This window comes from Anabrus simplex, chromosome 2 (assembly GCF_040414725.1).
Source record: "Anabrus simplex isolate iqAnaSimp1 chromosome 2, ASM4041472v1, whole genome shotgun sequence".
NCBI classification, from domain to species: domain Eukaryota; kingdom Metazoa; phylum Arthropoda; class Insecta; order Orthoptera; family Tettigoniidae; genus Anabrus; species Anabrus simplex.
In genome coordinates, this window is record NC_090266.1 from 980,301,923 (window position 1) to 980,324,516 (window position 22,594).

Here is a 22,594-nt window from a genome sequence, read left to right on the forward strand (position 1 = left end):
CTTAAAGTGTTTGGTTTTGATTCAAGTAAAATGTGTATTTCTAACTTCAGTGAATGCATTTGTTGTTGTTGTTGCTATTTGCTTTACATTGCACCGACACAGATAGGTCTTACGGCGACGATGGGACAGGAAATGACTAGGAGTGGGAAGGAAGCGGCAGTGGCCTTAATTAAGGTACAGCCCCATCATTTGCCTGGTGTGAAAATGGGAAACCACGGAAAACCATCTTCAGGGCTACCGACAGTGGGGTTCGAACCCACTATCTCCCGGATGCAAACTCACAGCTGCGCAACCCTAACCGCACGGCCGACTCGCCCGGTGTGAATGCATTTACTGATGTGTGTGTTTCTTAGTACCATTTTACGAAGAGTATGCATTTATCATAATCATCGTTTTGGTCTAAATGTAGTGAATATGGGTGAAGTAATTCAAAATCGGACACGCCCCCTTTTTTCGCGACTTCCGCTTGACAGATACATTCAGCGTTGCTAAGCGTACCTCCCGACTTCAACTGTAGATGGCTCTGGAATAGGACAATTAGGAATCTGTAAAATGCCGCGACATATGCGTAATAGAGATGGTGATTTAGGATGTTGAGTGAGTGATGACCTCCTGTTCTACACTTGGTGAGTGTTGAATTCATTTTCTGTATAAAATGACCCGTTTTATGCTATTTGGTTTCAATTCAGAATTTAGCGGATTTTCAACTAAAATTTGGGGGAGAAAATATTTCTTGGTTGGCAATCCTGTTTAAAACATGTGATTTTAGGCGAAGTCAGGGTCACTTGTTGGGGGTGTGTTTGGAGTTTGGGTTAATTCAGGAATATCAATGTGTATGAAGTGGTGAGCATTGGAGGTTTTGTTCTGCTGTATATGTGACATTTTCGATTCTTCCTTGTTTTTTCTGCATGTTATTATTATTAATATTTTTATTCGTGGACTTTGCAAAATTAAATATTATATCTGTGTTTCTTCCTGCTAATGCTTTCACAGTTTGGTTCATCGATTATTCAGTGTAACTTTTCAATGATTTACGAGCAGTTGTAAATAGAAGTTGTTGGAGTTCCAAGAATTTCGACACATTGGCAAATATTCCTTGCCATCGTGTTGCTGACTTCTGAAGATTCGTATGTACAGTTTTTAGCAGCACCATTGGCATTATAGTTGTACCATTTTATAATTAATGCAGAGAGTTGTTTTTGAATGAAGGCTGTTTTAGAGGTTTATTAGTCTGAAACGGGTCTACATGTACGATTTTAATTCCTAATTATGTGTATTTATTTTGTATTTCACTATATTTGCCATAATTTTAATGTCCTACCTAAATACTTGGTATGGGATTTGATGTTGAATGTGGCAGTAATAAATAAAATATTAGAATAGTGATTTTCACTGAGCCATTTAACCTTAGATTCCTGGATGTAAGATATCAACATACTGTAATGCTTTTGAAGAGTGGTAGACCTATCGCATCACAGTGTCATTTCTCATTCACGATGGTAATGATTAAAGGGTATTTTACTCCCACACTTCAGTATAATTATTGTAATTCATAAGTTGTATTAAATGTGCTTGCTGTATTGGTACTAGTAAGTATAAAGTTCTGGTGTATCAAAATAATGTAAAGGTGAACGATTGGAGAAGAGGGAGCTGCAGAATGAGAAAAAGGAAGTAAAAACGAATTATTTGTGAAGAAAACCAAACCATTTTCTTAAATCTGATGTGGTGATCTCCATTGCAACATATTTGAAATATATTCTTTGGGCACTTTGACATGTGGTGCCTGGCCACAGTTTTAGTGTGCATTGTGTTGAATTCTGGATGTGCTTATTATGGAACTGTCACACCAGAGGAGAAACTTCACCAGCTGGACTGAGTAGCTCAGGCAGTTGTGAGTTCAAGTTGGTGGGCTCAATCCCGGCCCAGTCTGGTGGTATTTGAAGGTAGCCTACTTTAATACGTCAGCCTCATGTCGGTAGATTACTGGTATGTTGAAGAACTCGTGCAGAACAAAATTCTGGCACCTCTCTGTCTCCGAAAACTGTATAAGTAGTTTGTGGGGCGTAAAAATGAATAACATTTTCAAACTTCACCAGTTTATTAAGATTTGTGGTATGCTGTGGGAAGTAAATTGCAAAATTCTCTTTTTGTATTCTTTATCTGGATAAATTCTCTAAAAACTTGAATTGGTCAACATTGATGTGTGATACCATCACTACCGGTATGTTACATTTCTCATATTGATTAGTGTTGCCTAACTTAGTATGAATTTTTCATATTTTCTGTATGAACTTGTTACTTGTGAGAGAAATTTTCCTTTATAAATAATCATGGTTGTTTCATTACATTCTTACTTTATATCAGCAGTACAAACAAGTAGTTCAAATATTGGCATTTATAGATTATTAGCCTACAATATCTAAATATGTTGCCTACAAGAAGTGTCCACAATTCTCGGCGACAGTGCATTGTGGCTGATTAGGTGCTCACCTTCTCTGCTTCGGGTTGCAGAATTGAACCCCATTGTATACTCTTGATCAGCATTGAACAGTGCTTAATTGTAAGAGACCCGCGTCAGGTTTACTGACATGTTATACAACTGCTTTGCAGGGCAAAATTATATCAGTCTCACAACGTAGTAATTGAAGTGACCTTTGAACACACATGTTTTTTGAAATTGAATATCTTTTTGTCCCTGCAAACTGCAGAAATTATTTTTCTCGTGTAACCATGCAGTTAACTATATCAAATGTGTTTAACATTGCAGTCAGTAGTCTGAAAAAAATAAAATTACCACTCAGAAAGGAGTAGCAACTTTAGTAACAGTACAGACGTGCACATTAATGGTGTCCCGACATAAACAGTCAACACTGCCCCACTCCAGTACTGAAAAGGAGGGGAGGGAGAGAAGGGGTAGTGTTGAAGGCCCCTCCAGAACAAAACAAGAGGGAAGGGAGTGAAGGGGTAGTGCCGAAGGCACAATGACCCACCTTCTCGCTTAATGCATTGCTGCATGTAGGCCCGCTACTAGACTTTGTTGCGATTGAAATGGGGACAGTGGCAGATGAATTGAAGTACACCATTAGGTAACCTACTTTGATAATTACAGTATCAAGAGGTAAAACAGGTTCTTAACCAAATATTATTTTATACTAGTTAGGAATATTTTGTGGCTGTGTTATGTCGGGTCGTAATTTGAAAACACCTTTTACTGGTTTGTAACTTTGTTCTGGACTTTACTGAAGTTATATCATAATTTACCACCTCGGATATAGAATTATGATAAATTCTACAAACAGAAAATTAGTATACTAAAATAAGATATTGATGCATAACTGTAAACATTTCTTTATAAAAATAAGTGAAGATATATTTTACTTCTTGAGAAATAAGAAAATACATCTGAAAATAATTTAATATCATTCAAATTCAATTTCCACAAAATATACAACAAAAATGCTATTATTGCAACATCTCAACATAACTAATTATTATAAAATTAACACATTTTTTACAGAAATATCTTATAAAAAATATGAACGTATCGCATCTTCCTCGAAAATATATAAATAAAATAAATGTTCGGTAAAATAATAAACATAATGCACTGTCTATAGATACATAGCAAGGCTGAGTGGCTCAGATGGTTAAGGCGCTGGCCTTCTGACCCCAACTTGGCAGGTTCGATCCTGGCTCAGTCCGGTGGTATTTGAAGGTGCTCAAATACGTCAGCCTCGTGTCGGTAGATTTACTGGCATGTAAAGGAACTTCTGTGGGACTAAATTCCGGCACCTCGGCATCTCCGAAAACCGATAAAGTAGTTAGTGGAACGTAAAGCAAATAACATTATTATTATAGATACATAATTTCAAGAAAAGAAAAATGGAAATTTACTCAAAACTAATTGTGAAATGGGTATTAAATAACTAAAGAGTTGTGTCAAATACTGAATTTACAACAAGTGTGACGGGTCCCTCCTCCCTCCCAGAGTTAATAATCAGTTTATGTTTATGTTCCTGTTTATCATTTGCTCTAGCCGCTTGGGAATGGAATCTATTAGATGTTGGAAAAAATCTGGTTCATTCCTCAGATTCGCCCAATCTTGATGGCAGTGCATTAACAGAGCCGCTCTTGTCCTTTCCTGACCTGGAACGCATACGTTTACCTTTCGTGCCCAAACATGTTCTATTATATTTAAGTCAGCCGTCTTGGGAGGCCAGTCAAACACGTGAACGTCAGAATGCTGTTTGAAGAAAGCTTCGGTTACGTGTGCAGTGTGAACAGGGCTGTTATCCTGCACAAACCTCATAACGGGAACTTCTTCTATGGGGTAAATGGCTCGAACACTAGAAAGAACGGCACCTTATAAAATGTCCACATATTCACAAGCAGTCATGTGGAGTGACCTCTATCAACTCTCCTGGACCAGCACCACTTATCCACCTCAATACGCCACATGTGATGCAACCCGACTGATTAGTTACCTGGACAAAGGGCTTTTCATAACTCTTTCCAACTGGACGCCAGCACTTCAGCTGTTTTACCTGGATCGGAGCAAAATACCTTTTCATCCAACCAAATTGTAATTTCCTATTCCTGTCGTGGAGTAAAACTTTCTTGTAGTGCAAAGCCTACGCGAAGTTCTCTGTGGATAGGAAGAAGTCGCAAATTTTTCACAGCTCAGCGATTGTAAATACCTGCTGCGTGGAGTCGGCGACTCACGGTAGTCCGGCTTACTGGCAATTTCAATGCGGCGTCGTATTATCAATTGTTGCAAATGGGGAATTGTCCATAGTTTGAACGATTCCAGCATCCTGTTTGGAAGTAGTTTTTTTTTTTTTTGCTATTGGCTTTACGTCCCAACGACACAGATAAATCTTATGGTGACGACGGGACAGGAAAGGGCTAGGAGTGGGAAGGAAGCGGCCGTGGCCTTAATTAAGGTACAGCCCCAGCATTTGCCTGGTGCGAAAACGGGAAACCACGGAAAACCATCTTCAGGGCTACCGACAGGGGGGTTCGAACCTACTAAACAAACCCCACGGCACTACAGCCCTTGAAGGGCCTTGGCTTACCAAGCGACCGCTGCTCAACCCGAAGGCCTGCAGATTACGAGGTGTCGTGTGGTCAGCACAACGAATCCTCTCGGCCGTTATTCTTGGCTTTCTAGACCGGGACCGCTATCTCACTGTCAGATAGCTCCTCAATTCTAATCATGTAGTATCAATCAGTCAATACTGATCTGCATTTAGGGCAGTCGCCCAGGTGGCAGATTCCCTATCTGTTGTTTTCCTAGCCTTTTCCTAAATGATTTCAAAGAAATTGGAAATTTATTGAACGTCTCCCTTGGTAAGTTATTCCAATCCCGCCCAGGTGGCAGATTCCCTATCTGTTGTTTTCCTAGCCTTTTCCTAAATGATTTCAAAGAAATTGGAAATTTATTGAACGTCTCCCTTGGTAAGTTATTCCAATCCCTAACTCCCCTTCCTATAAATGAATATTTGCCCCAGTTTGTCCTCTTGAATTCCAACTTTATCTTCATATTGTGATCATTGTAGGCTGAGTGAACCTCGAACCTGCCCTCAGGTCCAGGTAAAAATCCCTGACCTGGCCAGGAATCGAACCCGGGGCCTCCGGGTAAGAGGCAGGCACGCTACCTCTACACCACGGGCCCAGCGGTTCGAACCTATTATCTCCCAAATACTGAATACTGGCCGCACTTAAGCGACTTCAGCTATCAAGCTCGGTAGTAGTTCTTCTAGGAGCCTTGTTATGTGTCCTATGGTCTACCAATCCTTCACCTCGTTCTTGCCATATTTCTATCCATCTCCAAACTGTCTTAAGACTTCATGGTATTGCTTGAGCTACTGCTTGGGGGACCATGTGAGCCTCCCACATGCCAATAATACGGCCTCGATTCACCTGTGATAAGATAGGAGCCATCTTACAATGTTTATAACGAAATGTAGGCCGGAATACACACACTGTGTATTCAGCACTACCTGTTCACTCCCTTCCCCTCCTCCTCGGTACTGGAGCGGCCTTCAACACTATCCCTTCACTCTCTCCCCTCCTTTTCAGTACTGGAGTGGGGCAGTGTTGATTGTTTATATCAGGACACCATTAATGTGCGTGCGTGTACAAGACTAGCTCTGTGAGAGAGTTCTGTAACAGGAATGGATTACGATGCTCAGCATATATGCTTTAAAGAAGCCAATGATAAATAATGTCTTCACCCCACAACATGTGTTTATGTCAAAAATTGGTAGCATTATCTGGTGAGTTCAGTAAACTGCTAAGAACAACAGAAAATCATCTCGCGTGCTGTCACAATGCTAGTCTTGTATAGTTGTGCCTGTTCTGCTATAAAAGTAAGATACTATTTAGGATAGGTTGGTAGGCTCCCAGGAATAGCATTGAGCACTTCTGTCTCTCTTACATGCAATATGAGGTAAAATTTGTAGATTCCACTCCTTAAATCTATGAAGATGAATCTATCTTGTACCACTACTGAAGCTATATTCATACAGGACCCTTTTATTCTGTTATTTCACTTTATAGTGTGAATATTGTAAGAAAGAACATAACAGATGTCGCACAATAGTTAAAGAACGTAGCTGCTTTGCCCGGTCATATCAGCTGATTTAAAGACTATTCCTTTCATGCGCTGCTCAACAATTTTTAATCTATATTGTTTTGAGTAGTCTTATTAAATACCGAGCTCGATAGCTGCAGTCGCTTAAGTGGGGCCAGTATCCAATATTCAGGAGATAGTGGGTTCGAGCCCCACTGTCGGCAGCCCCGAAGATTCTTTTCCATGGTTTTCCATCTTCACACCAGGCAAATGCTGGGGCTGTACCTTAATTAAGGCCACGGCCGCTTCCTTCCCACTCCTAGCCCCTTTCTGTCTCATCGTTGCCATAAAGCCTATCTGCGTCGGTGAGACGTAAAGCAACTTGTAAAAAAAAAAAAAAAGTCCTATTAAATAACCGTTACTCAAAACTGACAAAAGCTCCTTGTAGTGCCTTCTCCATTACTGAAGGTTGGCCACAATCACAGCAAAGTCTGTATAATGTTCGGCTGTCCTCAGTATACAAGAATCTAGTCCAGTCCAATCCCATAAGTTCCTCAGCCAGAAGTGTTTCCTTTGACCGCGACTCCTATGTCCATCACTTTTACCCTGCATGATCTTTTTAAGTAGGTTGTTCTTTTCATTCCTCATAATATGCCCAAGGTAGGCTGACTTTCTTTTCTCGGTTGTACACGTGAACATTCATTCTCTTCTCATGCGTTTGAGTGCGGCAGCATTGGAGGCGTCGTCAGTCAACGAGATCCGTAACATCCTTGAGAACACCCACATCCTGAAGGCATTTATTGTCATAATGGTGGTACATTTCAGAGCTGTACAGAAGCACTGAATATACATAGCATCTGATGGAAGTTGTGACGTGTCTCCAAGCTGAAGCTTCTGTCAAGCGGTAGATTCCTAATTTTCAGAAAGCTAGTACGGGCCATATCTATTCATACACGGATCTCTAAAACTGGGTCTAAGTCCTCAGTAATTCAGCTGCTAAGGTGCTTAAACTTCCGCACTTGTTCAACAGCTTCCCCATAAATGGTCATAAGAATGTGCATGTTACGTGTTCTGGAAATGGCCTTCACCTTGGTGTTGTCGGTGTTAATTTTGAGACCAAATTTATCATCTTCTGCTACAATTCTGTTTACCAGACGCTGAAGACCTTCAGTACTGTCAGCCAAGATGACAGTGTCATCTGTGTACCTCAGATTGTTGATCACCCTACGTTTGACATTTACTCCATCTTCCACGTCTTGAAGAGCAGCTCGGAACATCTGCTCCGAATACAGATTAAACAGCAGGGGAGATAATACACATCATTGTGCAAATCTTGGAGTTTCCAATTCTTATGGAAGATTCTTAATATTTATACAGCTTTGTGACAAATGTAAGATCTTCACTATGTATTCCTTGTGTGTTCAGAATTTGCAGGAGTTCAGAATGTTTGACGCAATCGAATACTTGGGCATAATCAATGAAGCAGATGTGTACATCTTTAGACTGGTCTCTACAATTGGTCGGGCAGAACAAGGCCTCCCTCACATGTCCCACAGCCCTTACGGAAACCAGACTGTTCGTCACCTATATCCAGTTCGCATTTTTTATGAATTCTGAAATTTATTATCATTAGAAACAATTTAAGAACTTGACTCAAGAGATTAATGCGTCTGTATTGGCTACATCTAGTTGCATTTGGCTTCTTAGGATTGGGAATTAGAACTGACCTCAGCCATTCCTGTGGGCTGTATCCTGTCCGGTCATCATTTCCCCTTATCGAGCTCCTGTCAGGTTGGGGTATGTATGGCACTTCTCCATCTTCCTCTTTCCTTCTACCATTCCTCTTCCACGATCTTGTCCCAGTCTATATTTAGTCTTCTTATGCCGCTCTTCACTGATTCAATCCATCTTGTTCTAGGTCTTCCTCTTGCTCTCTTGCCCTCGCACATTGCCTCCAGCACCTGTCTTGGAATTCTTTTCTCCTCCATCGTCTTTACCTGTCCGAACCATCTTAGTTTGTTCTTTTCAATTCTCTCATTTAGCTTTCCTATCCCAAATTCCTTTCTAACATCTTCGTTTCTCACTTTGTCTTTACTATCATACTTCTTAGGAATTTCATCTCACTGGCTTGAATCCTACTCTCTAGCCTGCTAGTCAAAGTCCAAGTCTCAGCTACATAAGTCAGTATGGGTACATAGTACATTTTGTACATTATCTCTTTTATGAATATTGAATTTTCACGACCACATTGTAATCGAAATCGACTTTCAGCCTATTAGGTCATGTTACGTACATTTAGTACGTGTTGAAGAGAAGTACAGAACAAAAATGGCCAACCGGACACCAGTGGGATCCGAACCCACAACCTCCCGACAAATGTACGTAATAGAAATAATAACAGTAAGTTATTTATTAGACCACCTAATCAATACAAAGTCTAGTCTTGGATGAATTACATAAATTTGTTAACTAATAGTGGTACATGTTTCGCCTTCCCTGAAGGCATCATCAGCCATAGTCTTAACCTTAAATTAAAAATAAGCGTCTAAATAACGTGTAATAATGAAATGAATTTTAAAATCTTGAGGGGATTTGAAGTAAAATAACATTAAAAATAAGAATGATGGTTTAAAAATACAATGTGATGAGATAATAGTGGAAGTATTAACAAAATTAACATTAGAAGGTTGCTGAAATAAGTGCAATGGATAAAAACAACAGATTGTTATACACAAGTAGTAAGATTGCATAAAAATAAAGTTGATAGTCTGGCAGTTATAATTAAACGATGGCGAAAGATTGTATATAATCAAAGTAAAGAGAGAATAAAAGACTCTCTCTTCTTTACTTCAGGGAAGGCGAAACATGTACCACTGTTAGTTAACAAATTTATGTAATTCATCCAAGACTAGATTTTGTATTGATTAGGTGGTCTAATAAATAACTTAGGCTACTGTTATTATTTCTATCAAATATCATCAATACGGACCAAAAATGATATTTATCACATGAAATGTACGTAACACGACCTAATAGGTTGAAAGTCGATTTTGATTATCTCTTTACTTTTCCTTGGTACTTCTTTGCTCCAAACAAGTTTTTTTTTAAAATATACTTTGGTAGAATGCATTGCCCTCCTGTGCCCTCCTCCTAATCTCCACGTCCACCCTAGCATTTTACATTATTTCACTTCCTAGGTATTTAAAGCTGTCCACAATTTCCAGACTGACTTCCAATTATCACCGTGCCCTTTCCTTGCCTTTCTCCTCTCGATATCACGTAGTCTTGCTTTTATCTGTACTGATTTTCATGCTATACTTCTCAATTTTTTCATTCAGTACATCTAGTTGTTGCACTTCTTTGCTGTACTTTCCCCAGACATCATCATCATCTGCAAGTAGCAGTATCTTTATCTCTTTATCTCCATAGGCTTCCGTTGTTTCCTTTACAATTTCATCCATGACCATAATAAACAAAAGAGGTGACAGCACATTCCCCTGTCTTAGTCCAGTCTTATTCCTAAACCATTCTGTCTTTCCAACTGGGGTCAGCACCCTGGTAACACAGTTGTTTTACATTGCTTGCACCATTTCTAACATTTCTATTCCAAGTTTCTTTTTAACCATGGTTTCCCAAACCTTCTCTTTGGGGACACTATCATAGCCTATACCTTTTCTATACCTATGAAAGTCATGACCAGATCATTTTCATATTCCCAGTTCTTTTCCATCAGCTGTCTCATGCTAAAGATTGGGTCCACTGTAGACCTTCCACTCCTAAAGTCATATTGTTCCTCCTGTAACTCTCCTTCAATCTTTCTTCTCATTCTCCTTTCTAATATCCTTTCCAGTATTTTAACTTCCTGCGATGTAAGTGTGATTCCTCTATAGTTACCACAAACATTCTTGTCCCCTTTCTTAAACACTGGTATTATTATCCCTTTTTTCCAGTCTTCTGGTACACATATGTGTTTCCACATACACTTCAGTAGTCGGTACAACCATTGTATACCAACAGGTCCAGCAGCCTGTAGGATTTCCACACTGATTTCATCAATCCCTGTTGCTTTTCCCATCTTCATCTTTTGTACGGCTAGCTCCACCTCCAGCATTGTTATATCATCCTCTGTTGTTGAGTCCTCACACTGTATTGCTTCTATCTCCCCTGTACAGTTATCTCTTATATTTATCACATGAAATGTACGTAATCTTATCTCTTCTGGGTGTGTTAACAATTCCCCATCTTCCTTTTTTCACTAGCTTTGTGATAAATCTTTCTGTCCTCTTACTTCTTACAAGTCCATACAGCATCCTTTTACTGCCAATTACATCCACTTTTTTTTTTTTTTTTTTGTAAATTCTTCTCAACTCTTTTTCTTTTCTTCTCCTACCACCTTCTTACATCTCCGTTTGCTGTTCAGATACTTCCTTTCCCTTTCTTCTGTTTGATCTCGATTCCATTCTCACCAGGCTGTCTTCTTTTCTTTCACCACTTTCCTCACTTCCTCATTTCACCACGGTGTCTCCTTTTCTTTCACTCTTGTATATGTCCTGGCACAAGCACTCTCTGCTGCACTAACAAATGCCTTTTTAAAATTGGCCCACTCCTCTTCTATATTTTCCACTTCAGTAACTGGGATTTGTTGCTTCAATCTCTCAGCTGAAAATCTTCCTGTACATTTTTGTATTTCTATGTCCATACTTTTATTTTACTTTTCCTAATCTCTCTTAGTTTTTCCATTCTTCCCAACCATAGTTTTGTCACCACAACTCCATGGTCCCCATCAAATGCTTCTCCTGGTAAAGCTGTCGCATCCATCAACTTCCTGTGATTTGTCCTTTCCACCAAAAAGTAGTCAATTACTGATTTTGTTCTTCTGCCCTATCTCATAATTTTCCTGCTGTTTTTCTTTCAAAACTCTGTATTCCCAATTATCAGTCCATTCCTTTCTCAGAATTCCACTAGTTCCTCTTCTTCACGATTCTTTTTTCCCCATATCCATATGGTCCATTGACTTCTGCCTTTCCTTGTCTCTTGTTTCCGACGTGTGCGTTCAGATCTCCCTTAATAACCACTTTCTATTTTCTCCAAGAATCCTTCAATAAGTGAGCAAATTAATAAGTTAGAAAGTAAGGTAAACAGGGAGTGTAGCGATATCAGAGTTGAGATGGAATTGGGTCGGAGCAGTCTCCAAACGGAAATAGAGCAAATTAGTGAGACATGCATCAAAGAGGGGCATAAGATTGATGAATTAGGTGCCAAGATCGAGTCTAATAAACGGGAAATCGGTGAGTTAGTGGAAGAAAGGTTTGTAGAGATAACCAATACAGTGGGGCAACAAACTAGGAAATGTATTAGTAGGGTGGATCATATGGAAAGAAAACTTGGAGAAGTAGGTGAACTAGGGAGTGAACAAAAATCATCACAGAAGGTGAGAGAATCTGAAGAAAAGTTGGAGGAATTAAGAAAAAGACACGAAAAGGCTAAGGAAACAGTGGAAGAAAAATTTCTGAGTTGCCAGAAGGTACTCCAGCAAGAAGTGCATGATAGTAGAAATGTACGTGAGATAATTTTAACTAATGGTTTGAATTACTAGGGATCATGATATACCTAAGTTTTCTGGGAAAGAATTCAATCCAATGGAATTTATGAGAGTAGTAGAGAAGAAATTTGCTGTTCAATTAAGAGAAAACTGGGAAACTGTATTGGAGATCTTATTTAACGCTTTCGTAGGAGAGACAAAGTCTTGGTTTCGGGTATATAAAAGCTTGCTGTCTAGTCTAGCTGAATTTAAGGAGAAATTCATAGCTAAATTTTGGAATGAAGGTGTTCAGAGTAGAGTAGAGAGATATATATATTGAGATTGTGTGTGTGTGTGTGTGTGTGTGTGTGTGTGTGTGTGTGTGTGTGTGAGATAATTCTAACAAGGGTGTTAGAATGACAGAATACTTTTTGTCAAATGTTTTAGTGTGGAGAAATTTAGAATGTATTGGACCTGAGGCAGATATCTTTAGACTTATGTCAAAGCACTATCCCGATAGAATAAGAGAAGCCATTTGTATGCAAAGAGTGGAGATGATTAAGGAAATGGAAATTTTGTTCGAAAGTTTTGATGCTTTGGGTAGTAGCCTGAATAATAGTAGGAGACACAATAGGAAGGAAGGGGTAATCAATGTAATAATCAGGACAGGCCTATGAATAATCGTAATTACAGGAGAGACCTAATCGTAATTTACACAGGGAGAGAAATTATCAAAATAGTATGGAACATTTCAGAACTGGGAGGTGTGAATATGGAAATGAACCAGAAACTGGGAGGCAGGAGAGTATAGGCCATTATAATAATAACAATAATGAAACTAGAGTTAATAGGCAACAGGGGAGGCCGAATGAGGTATGTAACCAAGTAATTTTAAACGCGCAATGGGCTATATAAACAGGTCACTGAGACAGTCCGGAAATGGTGAGTTCTAGATAAGTCAGTTGATGTCAACCAGCCTATAGTTGTAAGCGAACATGATTGTGACCTAAGTAGTAATAATTCAAATGTTTTAAGTGGCGACTCTTAATCGTAGAATATAAATTTTATGAGTGTAATTTAAATCTAGACATGAGGCAAGATTTGTTAAGTGATCTAATTGTATGTAATGAGGATAATTTAAGTAGTTTTACTGTAACATCGACGATTGAACTGATGGTATGGGGCAGGAAGGTTGTTGGACTCTGGAAGTGAGAAATCGTGCATAAATTCGAAGCTGTATGAGGAAGTAGTGACAGAGAAGCATGAGGTAGCGGAAATTCCTGTGAGGAATACAGTCATCATAACAGCTGTTGGAAACAAGCCTCAAAGGGTGAATAAACAAATTGCTGTCCCCATTAACATAAGTTTAATATGTATCTTCCAACCATGTTTAGTTGTACCTAATGTAGTTTATGCCGTTTTTTTTTAGGTACCAACTAGTTAACGTGTCATAAGGCTAAATTAAATTTTGATCTATGTAATGTCGGTCTGATTTGGGGAAAGAGTAGCAGGGAAGTCAGGTTACCATATGATGAAGCGTCAGAAATTAGTGCGAATAAAATGTGTTCTAGTACCAAAAGGTCAAATGAAGTTCCTAATATGAGGAAAAATATTGATGTCTGCTATGTGTCTATACAGAGAGATGCTAGACATGAATTGTATGAGAAAGTGGAGAAATGTAATTTAGCGGAAAGTCCGAAAGATGAATTGTGTGAATTGTTGATATCATGTTGGATGAATTTGAGTTTGGTGACAAGGTTTTACTCAGGGTACCACTCCATCATCAGCAGAAGCTGGTCAATTTTCTAAGTTTTTGTTATTATATCAGGGATATTTCACCGTAGTGAAACGGATTGGGAAATGTGCTTATTCATTAAAAGACAAGGAAGGAAAGATCGTAAGCACATACAATATAAGAAATCTTAAGAAATATATCACATGAGTTTGTTGATTAGTTCTCATTGTTATGTTAATTCACCATATTTTATGAAGTTGGCATTGTGAACAGGACTTCAGTGAAATTGATGCTTGTTGTTTAAAGGGGCCTAACATCTAAGGTCATCGGCCCTTAAGTGAAATTAGCGTGTGCTGTGAGATTAAGTGAAGCGCTACAGTGTTATAAACTCCAGTGTTTGGAAAAAATCTATATAATGAAATGTCTATGAGAATTACTATTGGACACTAAATGAACGTTTGGAACGACCAAAGTGATCAAAGAATGTAATCTCTAAAAGTAAATAATATTGTATAATCAAGGTGAAAATGATATTTGATCTATGTTTTTATAAATATATGTGTAATAATGAACATCCAGATGGATGATACTATGTATCCAATTTGTGAAGGGTGTTTCTATGTATGTATCAATAGTGTGTACCCGATTTCAGGTGATAATGTAAATACAGTTGAACCTCCCTTCTGCGGACACCGTCAGTTCCAAGGAAAAATATCCGTTACGAGAAGTGTCCGCTAAAACAAGTTTGTAAAAATAATTGAACATTTTAACGGCAAAGAACATCCACCTTAAATATAAGCATACATATTTTTATTTTTATTATTCTAAGTCACTTCTGTGTTAGTATTTCATAGAGAGTTATTATAAGTGATTTTACATCATTTAAAAACATTACAGCTTCGTGAAGTAATCGTGAAGCTTCGTCTGTGTAAATTTAGCATGTTTTCTTAACTGCGATATTCTCAAAAACGAAAACTTCTGAAAAAACTGACTCCTGCTTTCTCTTCACTCCTCGATTCCTATTTTCCTCCCACTCCTTTCAAATTTCAGTAATATTCTTCACAATGGTGTTTATTTGAGTTTTCCCGCAGTTGAATTTTTTGGCAAGCTTTCTCACTGAAAGTCCTTTGTCACTTTCTACTGTATAATCACAATTCTTGCCTCGAGATCTAAACACGATAGTCCCTTGTTACTCATGTTTAACAGACAACTGAAATGCTATGGTGGGTACTGTATTTCTGTCTCACTGATTAGCGCCTGTACTGTCTTTTCCTTCTCAAGTTAACTACCTGAGCTCGACCTTATCAGCGACAGTCCGAGTTATGAGTAGAATGATGCAAGAAGGGAAGAAAATCCCCAGGTAACTTGTGAGTCAGCAGTCTCTGGCAGCGTTTCTGGGCAATTAGAATTCTCGGAATAGGCCTATACACCACTAGGTAAAACTGCATTCCGATGTACCTTCTCCCCTTGCACTCGAAATAGTACAATCAATCAAAAGGGATTTCCTATGTCTGAAGAATGGTTTTAAAAGAAAGGATGACGTGGTCCGGCGTAATAAATTGTCCTGCAACGTGTAAAGTGTCCGCTTAAGTTAAGTGGACGGGACAAATAGCGATGATTGCAAGAAATCGGATTTCCCCAGTTTTTATCCTGTTAGGGGTTGTAGGATTTAAAAAAATAGAGCACGACTAAGTAGTATTGTAGTGTAGTCGTATATTAATTACCTTATTGTTGTGTACTATCCCAGACAACATATCCCTCCGTTCATTTATTTTTTTGCAAATAAGTTACTTCATTTTTTTAATTTATAATTTTCCCCCCCGTAAAGAATGGCTAAGGAGCGCGAGTGTACTTATTGTGGGTGTGGTGAGGCATTGAGGGGTATGAGGGAGGAGTTGGAAAGTTTGAGGGAGATAATTAGGATTCTCACAGAAGACAGGAAGGAAGATAGGACTCCCTCAAACAATGTACAGGTTACAGTAGGTGTACAAGAGGGAGGGGAAGGAAAGGGAGGAGTTGTAGAAGACAGGTGGTCTAATGTTCTAAGGGGAAGGAGATTGCAATCCAAGGGCTCTATTCAGGATCAGAATTCAGGACAGGTGTCTGTGCGAAATCGGTACGAGTCACTCCAGGTAGAACAACAGAGGGAAGATGAGGGACAGGGAACTGTTGCTGAGATGCATGGAAGTAGGAGGAAGGGAAAAGGTAGGAAAGGGAAATGTAGAGTAGAGGATAGGAAAAGACAGGTGGAACAGGGTCATGGGAAGGAGAAAAGGGAGGAGGAAGTACCTTCTGCAGCTATCAGGAAAGATAGGGCTGACCAGGAGGGGAGGGGATCAAATGAGGTGGGTAGGGTTGAGGCTCTGGTCATGGGGGATTCCATCGTTAGACACGTGGAGAAAGTGTGTGGAGGAAAGGGAACCAGGGTAGAATGTTATCCAGGAATTAGGTTGAGGCAGATGTTGAGGAAAGTAGAAGAGAGGGAGGAGGGGAAGGAGAAGGTGGTAGTGTTTCACGTTGGTACCAACAACGTAAGGCAAGCTGATATAAGTACCAACATAGTTGGAGATGTGTGGGATCTGGTAAATGCAGCACGGGTGAGGTTTAAGAAAGCGGAGATTGTTATTAGTGGAATACTGTGTAGGAGGGATACTGACTGGAGGGTGATTGGGGATTTAAATGAGACTATGGAGTGGGTATGTGGGAAACTGGGAGTGAAATTTCTAGATCCTAATGGGTGGGTAGGAGATAGGGATCTGCGCTCGGATGGCCTTCATTTAAACCGCAGTGGTACGTATAAGTTAGGAAATTTGTTTGGAAAGGTAATAGGGAGGTACATTCAGGGAAACGGGATGGCCTAGGGAGAGGTGATAAGGGAACAGGGAACTGGAAATCAAGTAGGGATGACATAAAATTGTTAGTGCTGAACTGTAGAAGTATTGTAAAGAAAGGAATAGAATTAAGTAATTTAATAGATATATATTTACGAGATATTGTAATAGGAGTTGAATCATGGCTGAGAAATGATATAATGGATGCAGAAATTTTCTCACGGCGCTGGAGTGTGTATCGTAGAGATAGGATAGGAAAGGTGGGAGGGGGAGTTTTCATTCTGGTGAAAGAAGAATTTGTAAGCTATGAAAAAGTTAAAGATGAGGCACATGAAATTCTAGGTGTAAGGCTCATTTCTAAAGATAATAGGCAACTTGATATATTTGGAGTGAAAAGAAGTAAGTATAAATAACCACCTAATCGATACTTTATTAATGCCTCAGGCAAAATTGAATAAAATTAAAACTTACAGGACATGTTTCGACCACTTAGTGGTCCTCTTCAGCTGTATAAATAAAGAACTGAAAAGAAAAACATTGACAATAAGCACAAATAAAAGTTCTTATCTGTGCTTACTTTTGCAAGTTTCATCTTCAGATTAAGATAGATGTTCGTAATGTTGGTTAGCATTCGAATGCTAACCAAGCAGGAAAGAAGAAATTGAAGGAACTTACTAGAAAATTGAATCTAGCAAAAGAAGACAGCTAAGGATAACATGATGGCAAGCATAATTGGCAGTCATACAAATTTTAGTGAAAAATGGAAGGGTATGTATAGGTATTTTAAGGCAGAAACAGGTTCCAAGAAGGACATTCCAGGAATAATTAATGAACAAGGGGAGTGTGTATGTAAGGATCTTCAAAAGGCAGAAGTATTCAGTCAGCAGTATGTAAAGATTGTTGGTTACAAGGATAATGTCGAGATAGAGGAAGAGACTAAGGCCAAAGAAGTAATAAAATTTACATATGATAACAATGACATTTACAATAAGATACAAAAGTTGAAAACTGGAAAAGCGGCTGGTATTGATCAGATTTCTGGGGATATACTAAAGACAATGGGTTGGGATATAGTACCATATCTGAAGTACTTATTTGATTATTGTTTGGCCGAAGGAGCTATACCAGATGAATGGAGAGTTGCTATAGTAGCCCCTGTGTATAAAGGAAAGGGTGATAGACATAAAGCTGAAAATTACAGGCCAGTAAGTTTGACATTCATTGTATGTAAGCTTTGGGAAGGCGTTCTTTCTGATTATATTAGACATGTTTGTGAAATTAATAACTGGTTCGATAGAAGGCAATTCGGTTTTAGGAAAGGTTATTCCACTGAAGCTCAACTTGTAGGATTCCAGCAAGATATAGCAGATATCTTGGATTCTGGAGGTCAAATGGACTGTATCGCAATTGACATGTCTAAAGCATTTGATAGGGTGGATCATGGGAGACTACTGGCAAAAATGAGTGCAATTGGACTAGACAAAAGAGTGACTGAATGGGTTGCTATATTTCTAGAAAATAGATCTCAGAGAGTTAGAGTAGGTGAAGCTTTGTCTGACCCTGTAATAGTTGAGAGGGGAGTTCCTCAGGGCAGTGTTATCGGACCTTTATGTTTTCTTATATATATAAATGATATGAGTAAAGGAGTGGAATCGGAGGTAAGGCTTTTTGCGGATGATGTTATTCTCTATAGAGTGATAAATAAGTTACAAGATTGTGAGCAACTGCAACGTGACCTCGAAAATATTGTGAGATAGACAGCAGGCAATGGTATGTTGATAAACGGGGCTAAAAGTCAGGTTGTGAGTTTCACAAATAGGAAAAGTCCTCTCAGTTTTAATTACTGCGTTGATGGGGTGAAAGTTCCTTTTGGGGATCATTGTAAGTATCTAGGTGTTAATATAAGGAAAGATCTTCACTGGGGTAATCACATAAATGGGATTGTAAATAAGGGGTACCGATCTCTACACATGGTTATGAGGGTGTTTAGGGGTTGTAGTAAGGATGTAAAGGAGAGTGCATATAAGTCTCTGGTAAGACCCCAACTAGAGTATGGTTCCAGTGTATGGGACCCTCACCAGGATTACCTGATTCAAGAACTGGAAAAAATCCAAAGAAAAGCAGCTCGATTTGTTCTGGGTGATTTCCGACAAAAGAGTAGCGTTACAAAAATGTTGCAATGTTTGAGTTGGGAAGAATTGAGAGAAAGAAGAGCTGCTCGACTAAGTGGTATGTTCCGAGCTGTCAGCGGAGAGATGGCGTGGAATGACATTAGTAGACGAATAGGTTTGAATGGCGTTTATAAAAGTAGGAAAGATCACGATATGAAGATAAAGTTGGAATTCAAGAGGACAAACTGGGGCAAATATTCATTTATAGGAAGGGGAGTTAGGGATTGGAATAACTTACCAAGGGAGATGTTCAATAAATTTCCAATTTCTTTGAAATCATTTCGGAAAAGGCTAGGAAAGCAACAGATAGGGAATCTGCCACCTGGGCGACTGCCCTAAATGCAGATCAGTATTGATTGATTGATATTGATTGAGGTAACAGCAGATGGCTTCTGACTTCAACTCAATGGTTTTTTCAGGAATTTCAAGTTTAACAGTGGTATGTGCAGACATCAGGTAATTACAGCATCAGACATGTTATGCAAAAATAACATGAAGAAGAATGTAATCAGCAGCGATATCATAGTTCAAGTCAAGTTCATGCCAATAGTTTTCTTTATTTAGATCAAATTTTCTGTATATGTAACAACAAATCTTACAATGTATATTTTTAGTGATAAATTAAAGTATGGCAATGCTAGTTCATTGTGACGTATAGTCATAAATTCAGTTTTCTTTTAATAATAATAATAATAATAATATTATTATTATTATTATTATTATTATTATTATTATTATTATTATTATTATTATTATTAAGTGATTCTATTTCCAAGTATAATCCTCATTGTGGAAATGCATCCATAATCTACAGTTGTCCTGATCCTTATTCCTGTATATTGCCAGATGTGTGAGTTTAATTAATAGTAAGAGTAGTGGTAGGCGTAGTTGCAACATCTGTGTACAAAAAGCAGCAGTCTAATTACCAGTCAATGTAGTGAACTTTTGGTTCAGTTATATTACTATCTTGATAAGAGTTCTAAAAAGCAAAACACGTTGAAAATATATCAGGCTTTTTGTGGCACAGAGGGTCACAAAATTTTGAAATATGTCATTACTCGTTGGCTCTGGCTTCTTCAGTCTATACTGGAATCGCTTATGGTTCTGAAGACTAAAATGTTATTTCCCGGGGAAGTATGTTTCAAGAAAACCTACACTGGAAAGCAGCTGCTAGATGTGAAACAAGCTACAAAGAAATTTTTAAACACAGAACTGGTAATGAGCAAATGTTATTGTGTAATATGATGCACTTTAGAATAGATTGTTGTTGGAAAGGGCAAACAGGGTGCTTTGGATTTGACTCGTAAACGTTTTGAGGGGGGCAGTGCGCAGGTTAAAAATGGGATTACTGATAACCCACTTCAAAGGTTGGCACTTCTGCTGGGAATATCATGGATGAACATGGAAACCTGGTCTTAGAAGTGAAGCAAAAACTTAGTTTGGGAGTCATATTTTCAAAAACTCTTCAAGGATGAAGAGCATCCACAGTAGCCAGAACTGGGTGTCACTGAAGGTCCTGAAATAATCACATCCGGGGTCAAGTGAGCAATCAGACTTGCCAAAAGCAGAAAATCTGCAGGGCTGGATAATATCCCTGTGGAAAGGTCATGGAGTAGGAATGCATCAAAACATTAACAAAGCTGTACGATAGAGTGTATGTCGTCACGACAAAATGATCAATGCACCAAAGAGCACAGGGGTGAATGGAAAAGATACCTGTATAATCCAAAACCTCATCCCTGTAGACTGGCTGAGATCTACCTTGCCAAAGAGAGTGAGTGCCAAAGAATGTAGCAACTCTAGAACAATCAGCATTATGAGTCACATCTTGAAAGTGTTCCTCAGTTATTTACAGTAAAATTTTTCAGAAATGTGATGAAAATGTGGGCAGAATCTCAATTTGGATTCGGGAAGTCTGGTCATCTGTGATGACTTGTTTGGAATTCAAGTGGTGTTCAACCATTGCAGGGATGTCAACTGCGATGTGTATACCTGTTTCTGGTACTTCTCCAAGGCCTTTGATAGGTCTTTTCACGATAAAATGATCAATGTTCTGAAGAGCACAGGGGTCGATGTGAAAGACACCTGTATAATCCAAAATACCTGCTGTAGTCAAGAAGTGACTGTAGGCATCAATAACAAGCTCTTGGAGCCAGTCACGGTCACTAGAGGCTTGCGACAGGGTTTTGTTTAGTCGCCACTGCTGTTCAACCTATATTCTGAGAAAATGTTTAGAGAAGTGTTCAGCGATGTCTCAGATGTAATAAAGGTGAATGGTGAAGTAATCAACAATATACAGTATGCATAGGATACCGTACTCATTGCTGACAATATTGATGGACTGCAAAATCTCTGACAAGGTGTGCCATGCTAGCCTTCAATACGGCTTTGATATCAATGTAAAAAAAAAAAAAAAAATACACGACATACATGGTCAACAGCAAGCATGAAGTGCCACAGTGTATACTCAAGGCTAACGGTCGACCAGTTGACATGGTAACTAAATTCGCCTACTTGGTGGTTACGTTAAGCGAAGACTGGGATCCTTCTTCAGAAATCAGATGTCTCACAGAACGAGCAAGAAGTATCTTCATTAAGATGGAAAAAATGCTACACAGTCTTGACCTCAGCCTAAACTTGAAGAGGCAGATAGTGAGATGGTAAGCCTACTCTACACTTCTTTACGGTGTTGAAGCTAGGGCACTAACCTATGCCATGGAGAAGAAAATCCAATCCTTTGAAATGTGAATCTACGGGAGCCTGTTCAAGATTACGTGGGTCCAACATGTCCAATGACGAAGTCCTTCGATGTATGTGTTGTCAGCCTGAACTCGTGTTTACCGTAAAGAAGAGCAAACTGCGGCATCTATGGCATATAATGTGAAAGGAGTCAAAGTACCACCTCCTGCAGCTCCTCTTGTGAGGAGAGATCAATGAAAGAAGAGGACCTGAGAAGAGGAGGATTTCTTGGCTGGATAACGTGTACAAATGGCGCGACATGACTTCTGAGGGGCTCTTCAGAGCTGTTGTATTAAGACATCGCGGTGGTGACTGCCGACATCTGCAAGAGATAAGGCTAGAAGAAAAAGTACCGGGCGAGTTGGCCGTGCAGTTAGTAGTGCGCAGCTGTAAGCCTGCATCTAGGAGATAGTGGGTTTGAACCCCACTGTCGGTAGCCCTGAAGATGGTTTCCCGTGGTTTCCCATTTTCACACTGATGTATCCACAAAGACGCACACAATATGCTGTCAGTTGCTACACTTATTTCACCTTAACTTCACACAAACATACACATAACCTAATCAACCGCAGTCATAAACAAAATACATCAACAAACTGCCATCTTTAACAAATGCCTACCACTAAGCACATGCCACACGGAGATCACAACCTTAAAACACAGTTGAAACAGTTGCTGCTGACTAGCATGTCTGCCTAAACACAGCATGAGGTTACAAGTATACTCCTGTTAAACCATAACTCTTACTAAACAATAACTGCTTTCTACCATCAAGACCACCTCTTTATATATATGCCTGGCCAGGCTTCTAGAAAGATATATTTCTCATAAATTCTGGAGTGCTTAAGGCCCAGATATAATATAGTAATAGTAATAGTAATATGTTTTATTTATCCTGGCAAAGTTAGGGATGTACTCCCTTTCTTACACTTAACCAGTCTTAACCTAGAACACTTAATAATAACTACTGATGACAATAATATGATAATATGGACAATAGTAACAGTAATACCATTAACAAAA

General features: G+C 39.0%; 1 protein-coding gene across 2 annotated transcripts in view; it reads left to right on the forward strand.

The window, feature by feature from the left end:
- The first annotated feature begins 745 nt into the window (after positions 1–745).
- LOC136864598 (sorting nexin-29) overlaps positions 746–22,594 on the forward strand; it is a 656,141-nt gene continuing 634,292 nt past the window's right edge. For both annotated transcript variants that reach the window (XM_067141812.2, XM_067141813.2), the window contains exon 1: positions 746–843. The gene's annotated coding sequence lies outside the window, so the exon portion shown is untranslated. The remainder of the gene's footprint in view (positions 844–22,594) is intronic.